This window comes from Penaeus japonicus, unplaced genomic scaffold, assembly GCF_977035675.1.
Source record: "Penaeus japonicus unplaced genomic scaffold, GWHDUDI00000001_assembly GWHDUDI00000010, whole genome shotgun sequence".
Lineage (NCBI taxonomy): Eukaryota > Metazoa > Arthropoda > Malacostraca > Decapoda > Penaeidae > Penaeus > Penaeus japonicus.
The window spans coordinates 25,051,158-25,058,657 of NW_028234412.1; the positions used below are offsets into that span (position 1 = coordinate 25,051,158).

At 49.4% G+C, this 7,500-nt stretch overlaps 1 protein-coding gene across 2 annotated transcripts in view; it reads right to left on the reverse strand.

Moving 5' to 3' along the window:
• The window catches only part of LOC122263159 (potassium voltage-gated channel subfamily KQT member 1), a gene marked incomplete in the record, with an annotated part of 593,154 nt that overhangs the window by 555,687 nt on the left and 29,967 nt on the right, over window positions 1-7,500 (reverse strand).

Sequence of the window (7,500 nt, forward strand, 5' to 3'; positions counted from 1 at the left end):
GCGTAGGAGTGGGAGGGGGGTGCCGAGGGAGGGTAGATAGGAGTGGGAGGGGGGTGGGTTTGGGAGAGGGTATAGGGGAGAGTGAAGGAGTGGAGGGAGTGTTTAGAGGTAGTGCGGGTGTATTGAATCGGTGGTAGGGGTTGCAGGCCGTAGTAGGACGAGGGAGGTTGGAAGGGGGGTAGTGGAGGGTAAGGAAGGAGTGGGGTAGGTGAAGAGGTTTAGGGATGTTGAAGGAGTGGGCAGGGCGAAATGTGAAGTAGGAGTGGGCGGTGGGGGTGAGAGGGTAGGGAGTGAGGGAAGGAGTGTGGCGGACGGAGGTGTGAGGTTGACGGGGAGTAGGGAGCGTGTTGAAGGAGTGGAGCGGGGCAGTATGAAAGAGAGGTAAGGGTGAAGGGAGTGGCGATTGGGAGGGTTGAAGGAGTGGGAGTGGGGAAGGGGAGGGTGAAGAGGGTAGGGCGGGTTGTTGAAGGCGTGGGACTTGTAGACTATGTGAGAGGAGAGGTTGGAATGTGTTGAGGAAGTGGAGAGGGTGGTGTTGAATGAGGGTAGGGGGTGGACGGAGTGGCGAGGGGGGTGTGTGGGTTGAAGGGGGTTAGGGTTTTGTAGTGGGAGGGAGGTTGAAGGGTGAGGGGGTGACGGAGTTAGTGGGAAGGAGGTGTGAAAGTTTGGGGTTAGGGGTGACAAGATCGAAGGGAGTGGAGGGAGGGTGAGGGGGTAAGTGGGTGCAGGAGTGGGAGGGAGGGTGAAGGGGGTAGGGGTGAAGGAGTGGGAGGGGGGTGAAGAGGGTAGGGGTGAAGGAGTGGGAGGGAGGGTGAAGGAGTGGGAGGGGGGTGAAGAGGGTAGGGGTGAAGGAGTGGGAGGGGGGTGAAGGGGGTAGGGGTGAAGGAGTGGGAGGGAGGGTGAAGGGGGTAGGGGTGAAGGAGTGGGAGGGGGGTGAAGGGGGTAGGGGTGAAGGAGTGGGAGGGGGGTGAAGGAGTGGGTGGTGGCGTGAATGCGTGGGAGGTGGGGTTGAAGTAGGGGGCAGGGGTGAAGGAAGTGCGGAGGGAGGGTGAATTAGGGGGTAGGGGTGGAAAGGAGTGGGAGGGGGAAGAAGAGGAGGTGGTGCAGGAGTCGGGAAGGGGGTTGTGAGGTGAAGATGAGGGGTAGGGGTGACGGCGTGGTGAAAGGCGAGGGTGAAGTGGAGTGGGAGGGGGGTGAAGAGGGTGGGGGTGAAGGAGTGGGGCGGCGGTCGAGTGGTGAAGGGGGGGGTAGGGGTGAAGAGTGGAGGGAGGGGTGATAGGAGTGGGAGGGGGGTTGAAGGAGTGTAGGGGGTGAGGGTAGGTGGTTAGGGGTAGGGGTGAAGGAGTGGGAGGGAGGGTGAAGGAGTGGGAGGGGGGTGAAGAGGGTAGGGGTGAAGGAGTAGTGGTAAGACCAGGGGGTGGTAATGAGTGGGCTTGAAGGGGAGGGGTGGAGAGGGTAGGGTGAAGGAGAGGGAGGGATGGGTGAAGGAGTGTCGGGGGGTGAAGGGGGGGGGGGTGAAGGAGTGGGAGGGAGGGTGAAGAGAGGGCAGGGGGTAGGGGTAGGCGTGAAGGAGTGGAAGGGGGGGAGGGAAGGGTGAAGGGGGTCGGGTGTGAAGGGGGTAGGGAGAAGTTGGGTAGGGGGGAGAAGGGGTTAGGGGTGAAGGGAGTATGGGAGCGGAGGGTGAAGGAGCGGTTGAAGGAGTGGGAGGGAGGGTGAAGGGGGTAGGGGTGAAGGAGTGGGAGGGGGGTGAAGGGGGTGAAGAGGGGGGGTAGGGGCTAGAAGGGGAGGGTGTGATTTGGGGTAGAGGGGTTAGGGTGAAGGGGGTAGGGGTGAAGGAGTGGGAGGGAGGGTGAAGGGGGTAGGGGTGAAGGAGTGGGAGGGGGGGGAAGGGGGTAGGGTGAAAGATGGGTTGAGGAGTGGGAGGGAAGGAGTTGTGGAGAAGGATAAGTGGCTGAGGTGGGGTTTTGAAAGAGTGGGAGGGAGGTGAAGGGGTAAGGGTGAAGTGGGAGGGAGGGGGTGTGAAGGGGTGAAAGTAGGTGGAAGGGTTTACCGGGAGGGGGGTGAAGAGGGTAGGGGTGCAGGAGTGGGAGGGGGGTGAAGGGGGTAGGGGTGCAGGAGTGGGAGAGGGGGTGAAGGAGTGGGAGAGGGGGTGAAGGAGTGTTGGCTTAGGTCAGGACATAGACAAAAGGAGAATTTGTGTAAATGTATGCAATGTTGATTAATGCATGATGCCTTTGAAAAAGAATGCTGCTTTTGAGGGTAAAGACTTTGATCTTGAGCCTCGAGGAATTTGTTTGATTATTTTCGTAATGTGTTTTTTTTCGATTTAAGATCTTTTACTAAAATTTTCTTGCTATGTGGAATCCTCTTACATTTCAAACATGTTTTTTTATGCCTCTTTTTTCATTATTATCGTTATCGACATCATGATTTTATCATCAACATTCTTATCATAACATTACTATAAGGATTAATGTTGCTATCCTCTTCATCATTATCATCACTATTACCATCATTGATATTGTTATTGTTATTATTCTCATCATTATTGTTATCATTATTATTTTTTATCATAATTATTATAAGTAATCATTGCTATGATTATCTTTATCATTTTTTTATTGTCCTTACCATCATCATCTTCATCATAATCAAAATCATCATCATAATGATAATTATTTTCGTGCATGTCAATGAAAAAAGAAAAAAAAATTCAGAACAGCAAACATTGAAGAGATAATTATCACCCTCTGTTTAGGAGAAGTTTTGTTTCCTTCAGAGCCCGCATCTTCAACGGGAAAAAGAGTATTGGAACGTCGCAAAATGGCGCCAAAAATTCGTCCAGTTTTCAAATCTTTCTTAATTAAGTAACGGAGCAATATACAATTATTTGTTGCTGAGATGTATTTTTGAGGGAACTTGGAATTATTTAATTTGTCCTTGATTACACTGACAAGTTTCAATTGTAACATTAAATGACAGCTTTCTTTAACATATCGCTGCGTCGTTAAGAGAGATGCCGTAATTATTCAGAAAAGTACGATTTGACATCGAATTAAAGTATATATTGATTTTGTATAAACGTAAGTTCATACCAATAACAGGAAAAAATAAATAACAACAGAAAACTAGAAGCAAAACAAAATACAATCGCCAAACCTACTATACAAAAATGTACTATATTCACTTCCCTTTATCTCACTCGCCAGGGACCATGAATATAATACCATCATAATCCTCCCATTGACTCGGAAGAAAAAAAAGAAAAAAAAATATTGTGCCAAGAGATTTGTTACATTAACCTGACTCCGAGAGATAAAATACAAACTCATGAATATCAATTATTCCTTCCCGCGTCGAGGAAGCGAGAAAATGTCCTCTACCTTTTTTTCCCGCTTTCGTTGTTGTTATTGTTGTTGTTCTTAGATTGAAAGAGAATTTTAAAAAAACGACATCGTTTGTAATCCTCTCCTGCGAAATAGCTTTCGGGAATAAACTTGGCACGTGCATTGTTTTCTCAACCTCTAAACAAATCACTTGCAAATATAGAGGGAAGGTGAGTGATGATTTTGCCGGTCTACTTTGACATGAGGGGAAAGACGAGACCCCTCTGCTCTCTTAGCTTTTTTTTCTTACTCTTTTTTTTCTTTTTTTTATTTTTTTTTCTCTTTTCTTTTTTCTTTTATTATATTTTTTTTTCTTTGTCGTATTTTATTTTTTTTTCTTGATTTTTTTCTTTTTTTTTTTTATTTATTTATTTCTCTTCTTATCCTTCCTCTTCTTCTGTCTTCCCTTTATTACTCCTTTCCCTTTCACTTCGTCGTTTGCCTTTTTTTTTCAGCTTAATCTTCATATTTTTGGCATTTCCTTTTTTTCTTTCTTTCTTTCTTTCTTTTTTTTTCTTCGATTTATTTTGTTTTAACTTTGCCTTTCCATTTTCATCTTTTCTTCTCGTTTTATTTTCATTGTTCATTTTCTTTTTCGTTGCTTTATTTTTCTTATTTTTCTTTTTATCATACACACGCGGCACACACACACACACACACACACACACACACAAACAAACACACAAACAAACACACACACACACACACACACAAACAAACACACACACAAACAAACACACACACACACACACACAAACACACACACAAACAAACACACACACACACACACACGGTACACAAACACATCCAAATCCACACACACACACACATATCCACAAAGAAACAATCACACACAAAACACACACACATAATATCCACAAAGAAACAATCACACACAAAACATAAACACATAATATCCACACAGAAACAATCACACACAAAACACACTCACATAATATCCACACAGAAGCAATCACACACAAAACACACAAACAAACAAAGACCCGCATTCGCCCAGTATCAGATCGCGCCTGCAGCAAGCAACCTCCGAAGCAGAAGTATTCATCGACGGTTAACGTTTGAGAGGTATGGCGGCGGATCCTCGGATTTACGGCGGGATGGGGGAAGGAGATGTGGCTGAGAGGAAGTTTGGTACTGGGGGATCTTTGTGTATGTTTGTGGCTTTAAATTTTTTTATTTTTTTTTATATTTTATTTTGGTTGGCGAGTAGGTTGAGGAGGAGGGGGTAGGGGTGGGGGGTGGGTGAGTGTTGTGGGTGTAGGGGGGTAGGTGGTTATGGGGGTGGTGGGATGGGTGGATGGGGTTGGGGGTGGGGGGTTGCGTGTGGATGGGGGGTGTGGGTGGGGTGGGGTGGTGGGGGGGGGGGGTGGTGGAGGGGGTGGTGGGGGGGGGGGGGTGGGGTTGGGGGGTTAGGGGTGGGGGGGGGATGGGGGGGGGGGGGGGTGTGGGAGTGTTTGGTATAGGGAGAGCGAGCGGGAGTGGGAGTGTTGGAGAGTGCGTGGAGAGCGGGGGAGGGAGGGGTAGTGTGAGTGCAGTGGGATTGGGGGGAGTACGGCGTGGGGAGAGGAAGAGAGAGAAGAGAGAAAGAGCGAGAGAGGGAGAGAGGGAGGGAGGGCTCGAGGCGGGGGATAGAGCTCAGGGATCGAGAAGAGGGGCTCGAGAGAAAGAGGGACGCAGAAAGCAGAGCGAGCCAGAGAGAAGCCAGAAGAGAGAGAAGAAGGAGAAAAGATAGAGAACGAGAGCGAGTAGAGAGAGAGAGCGCGAGCGAGAGCAGAGAGCCGAGAGAGCGAGGGAGAGAGAATGGAGCAGAGGGAGAGCAGAGAGAGCGAGAGAGAGGGAGAAGAGGAGGGAGAGGGGGAGGGAGAGAGAGAGGGGGCGAAAGGGAGAGAAGAGACAGAGAAGAAGAGAGAAGAGAGAGAGAGCGAGAGAAGAGAGCGCGAGCGGGAGAGAGAGAGAGAGAGACAGAGAACGAGAGAGAGAGCGAAGCTGGAGAGAGTCGGAGTGTGAGGGCGCGAAGGGGATAGAGAGGGGATAGAGAGAGAAAGAAGAGAGAGATAAGAACAGCGAGAGAGATTGAAGAAAGGAGACCCCACGAGCACGAGAAGAGAGGAAGAGAATAGAGAAGCGAGAGGTGAGCGAAGAAGGAAGAGAGAGAGAGAGAGAGCAAGAGGGAGCGAGAGAGGGAGGGAGGGGAAAGAAGAGAGAGGAGAGAGAGAGAGAGAGAGAAGAGAAAAGAGAGAGCGGAGAGAGAGAGAGCGAGAGAGAGAGAGAGTAGAGAGCGAGAACAGAGCGAAGGGGGAAGCTCCAGAAAGAGGACGAAGGGAAAGAGAGCATAAGAAACGAGATAGAAGAAAGAGACGAGAGGAAGCAGGAGAAAGAGAGAAGAGAGAGAGTAGAGAGAGAAGGGAGAGAGACGAAGATGAGAGCGAAAGCGGAGAAGAAGCGCGACGAAGAGAGAGCGCTCTTAACCCTCATCCACCCCGTTAGGGAGAGCAAGAAAGGGGGAAGGAGGAGGGGAAAGGGAGGAGAGAGAGAGGGAGAGGCGAGACGAGAGAGAGAGAGAGAAGCGAGAAGAGAGAGAGAGAGAGTAGAGAGACGGGAACACGGGACGAGCGGGAGGAGGGTCGCAGAGTGATCAGCGAGAGGTGCTCGAGCGGAGAGAGGCAAGAAGGAGGCGCGAGGAGCGAGCAGCGGCGGATGCGCGAGGAGGCGCCGAGAGGGTGCGGTAGCATAACGGGGCGGCAGAGCGGGTGGGGATAAGAGACGAAACCCCAGGAATGAGGGGAGAGAAAGAGTGGCGGGAGGGCGAGAAACCGGGAAGAGCACAGAACGAAAAGCAGAAAAAGACGAACGGAGCGGCAGACGAGAAAAGAGAGAGGGAAGTGAGCGGACGGACAAGCTGCAGCCGAGCCAGATCTCCCCGCGAATGAACCAGCTCTCAGAGTTCGCCGCGCTCGACCTCCTCCTCAGCTGTCTCACAGCACGCTAATCTGCCTCTTCTCTCTGCTCTCTCCCCTAGCCTCGCTCGTCTCGCCGCTCGCGTTCTCTCTCCCCTCTCTCCTCTCTCTCTATCTCTCCTTCTCTTTCTATCTCTCTCTCTCCCTCTCTCTCTTCTCTCTCCTCCTCTTCTCGCCTCTCCCTCTCTCTCTCCCTCTCCTTCTCCTCCTTTCCTCTCTCTCTCTCTTCTCTCCTTCCCTCTCTCTCTCTCCTCCTCTCTTCCTTCTCCCCTCTCTCTTTCCCTCTCCCTTCTCTCTCCAACTCCCATCTCTCTCCATCTCTCTCCTCACCTCTCCTCTCTCCTCTCTCCTTCTCTCTCTACTTCTTCTTTCTTTCTCTCTTTCTTTTTCTGCTTTCACTCTCTCTCTCTTCACTCTCTCTCTCTTCTCGCTCTCTCTTCTCTCTCTCTCTCTCTCTCTCTCTCTTCTCTCTTCTCTCTCTCTTCTCTCTTTCTTAACTCTTCTCTCTCTCTTTATCTCTCTCTCTTTCTCTCTCTCTCTCTCTCTCTCTCTCTCTCTCTCTCTCTCTCTCTCTATCTCTCTCTCTCTCTCTCGTTCTCTCTCTCTCTCTCTCTCTCTCTCTCTCTCTCTCTCTCTTTCTTTCTCTCTTTCTCGCTTTCACTCTCTCTCTCTCTCTCTCTCTCTCTCTCTCTCTCTCTCTCTCTCTCTCTCTCTCTCTCTCTCTCTCTCTCTCTCTCTCTCTCTCTCTCTCTCTCTCTCTCTCTCTCTCTCTCTCTCTCTCTCTCTCTCTCTCTCTCTCTCTCTAACTCTCTCTCTCTCTCTCACTATGAATTATGTAATAATCATGACGGTAATTTTCCACATTGGGAATATCACGAGAGGAAAATGTGAACTAATTTGCAATCTCATTTATTCTGAAGTGTTTGCTTTATACATTGCATATGAAATTAATATATATTTAACCAGTAAATTATTTGGGTTGCATACACGGAAATGTTCAAGTACATAAAGACTCATACACACACACGGACACACACACACAAAGAGAAATAAGAACGAAAGAGAAAGAATAAATGAGTAAAGAGGGTGATAAACAGAAAAAAAAGAGAGCGCGAGATTAAATGTTATTAGAGATA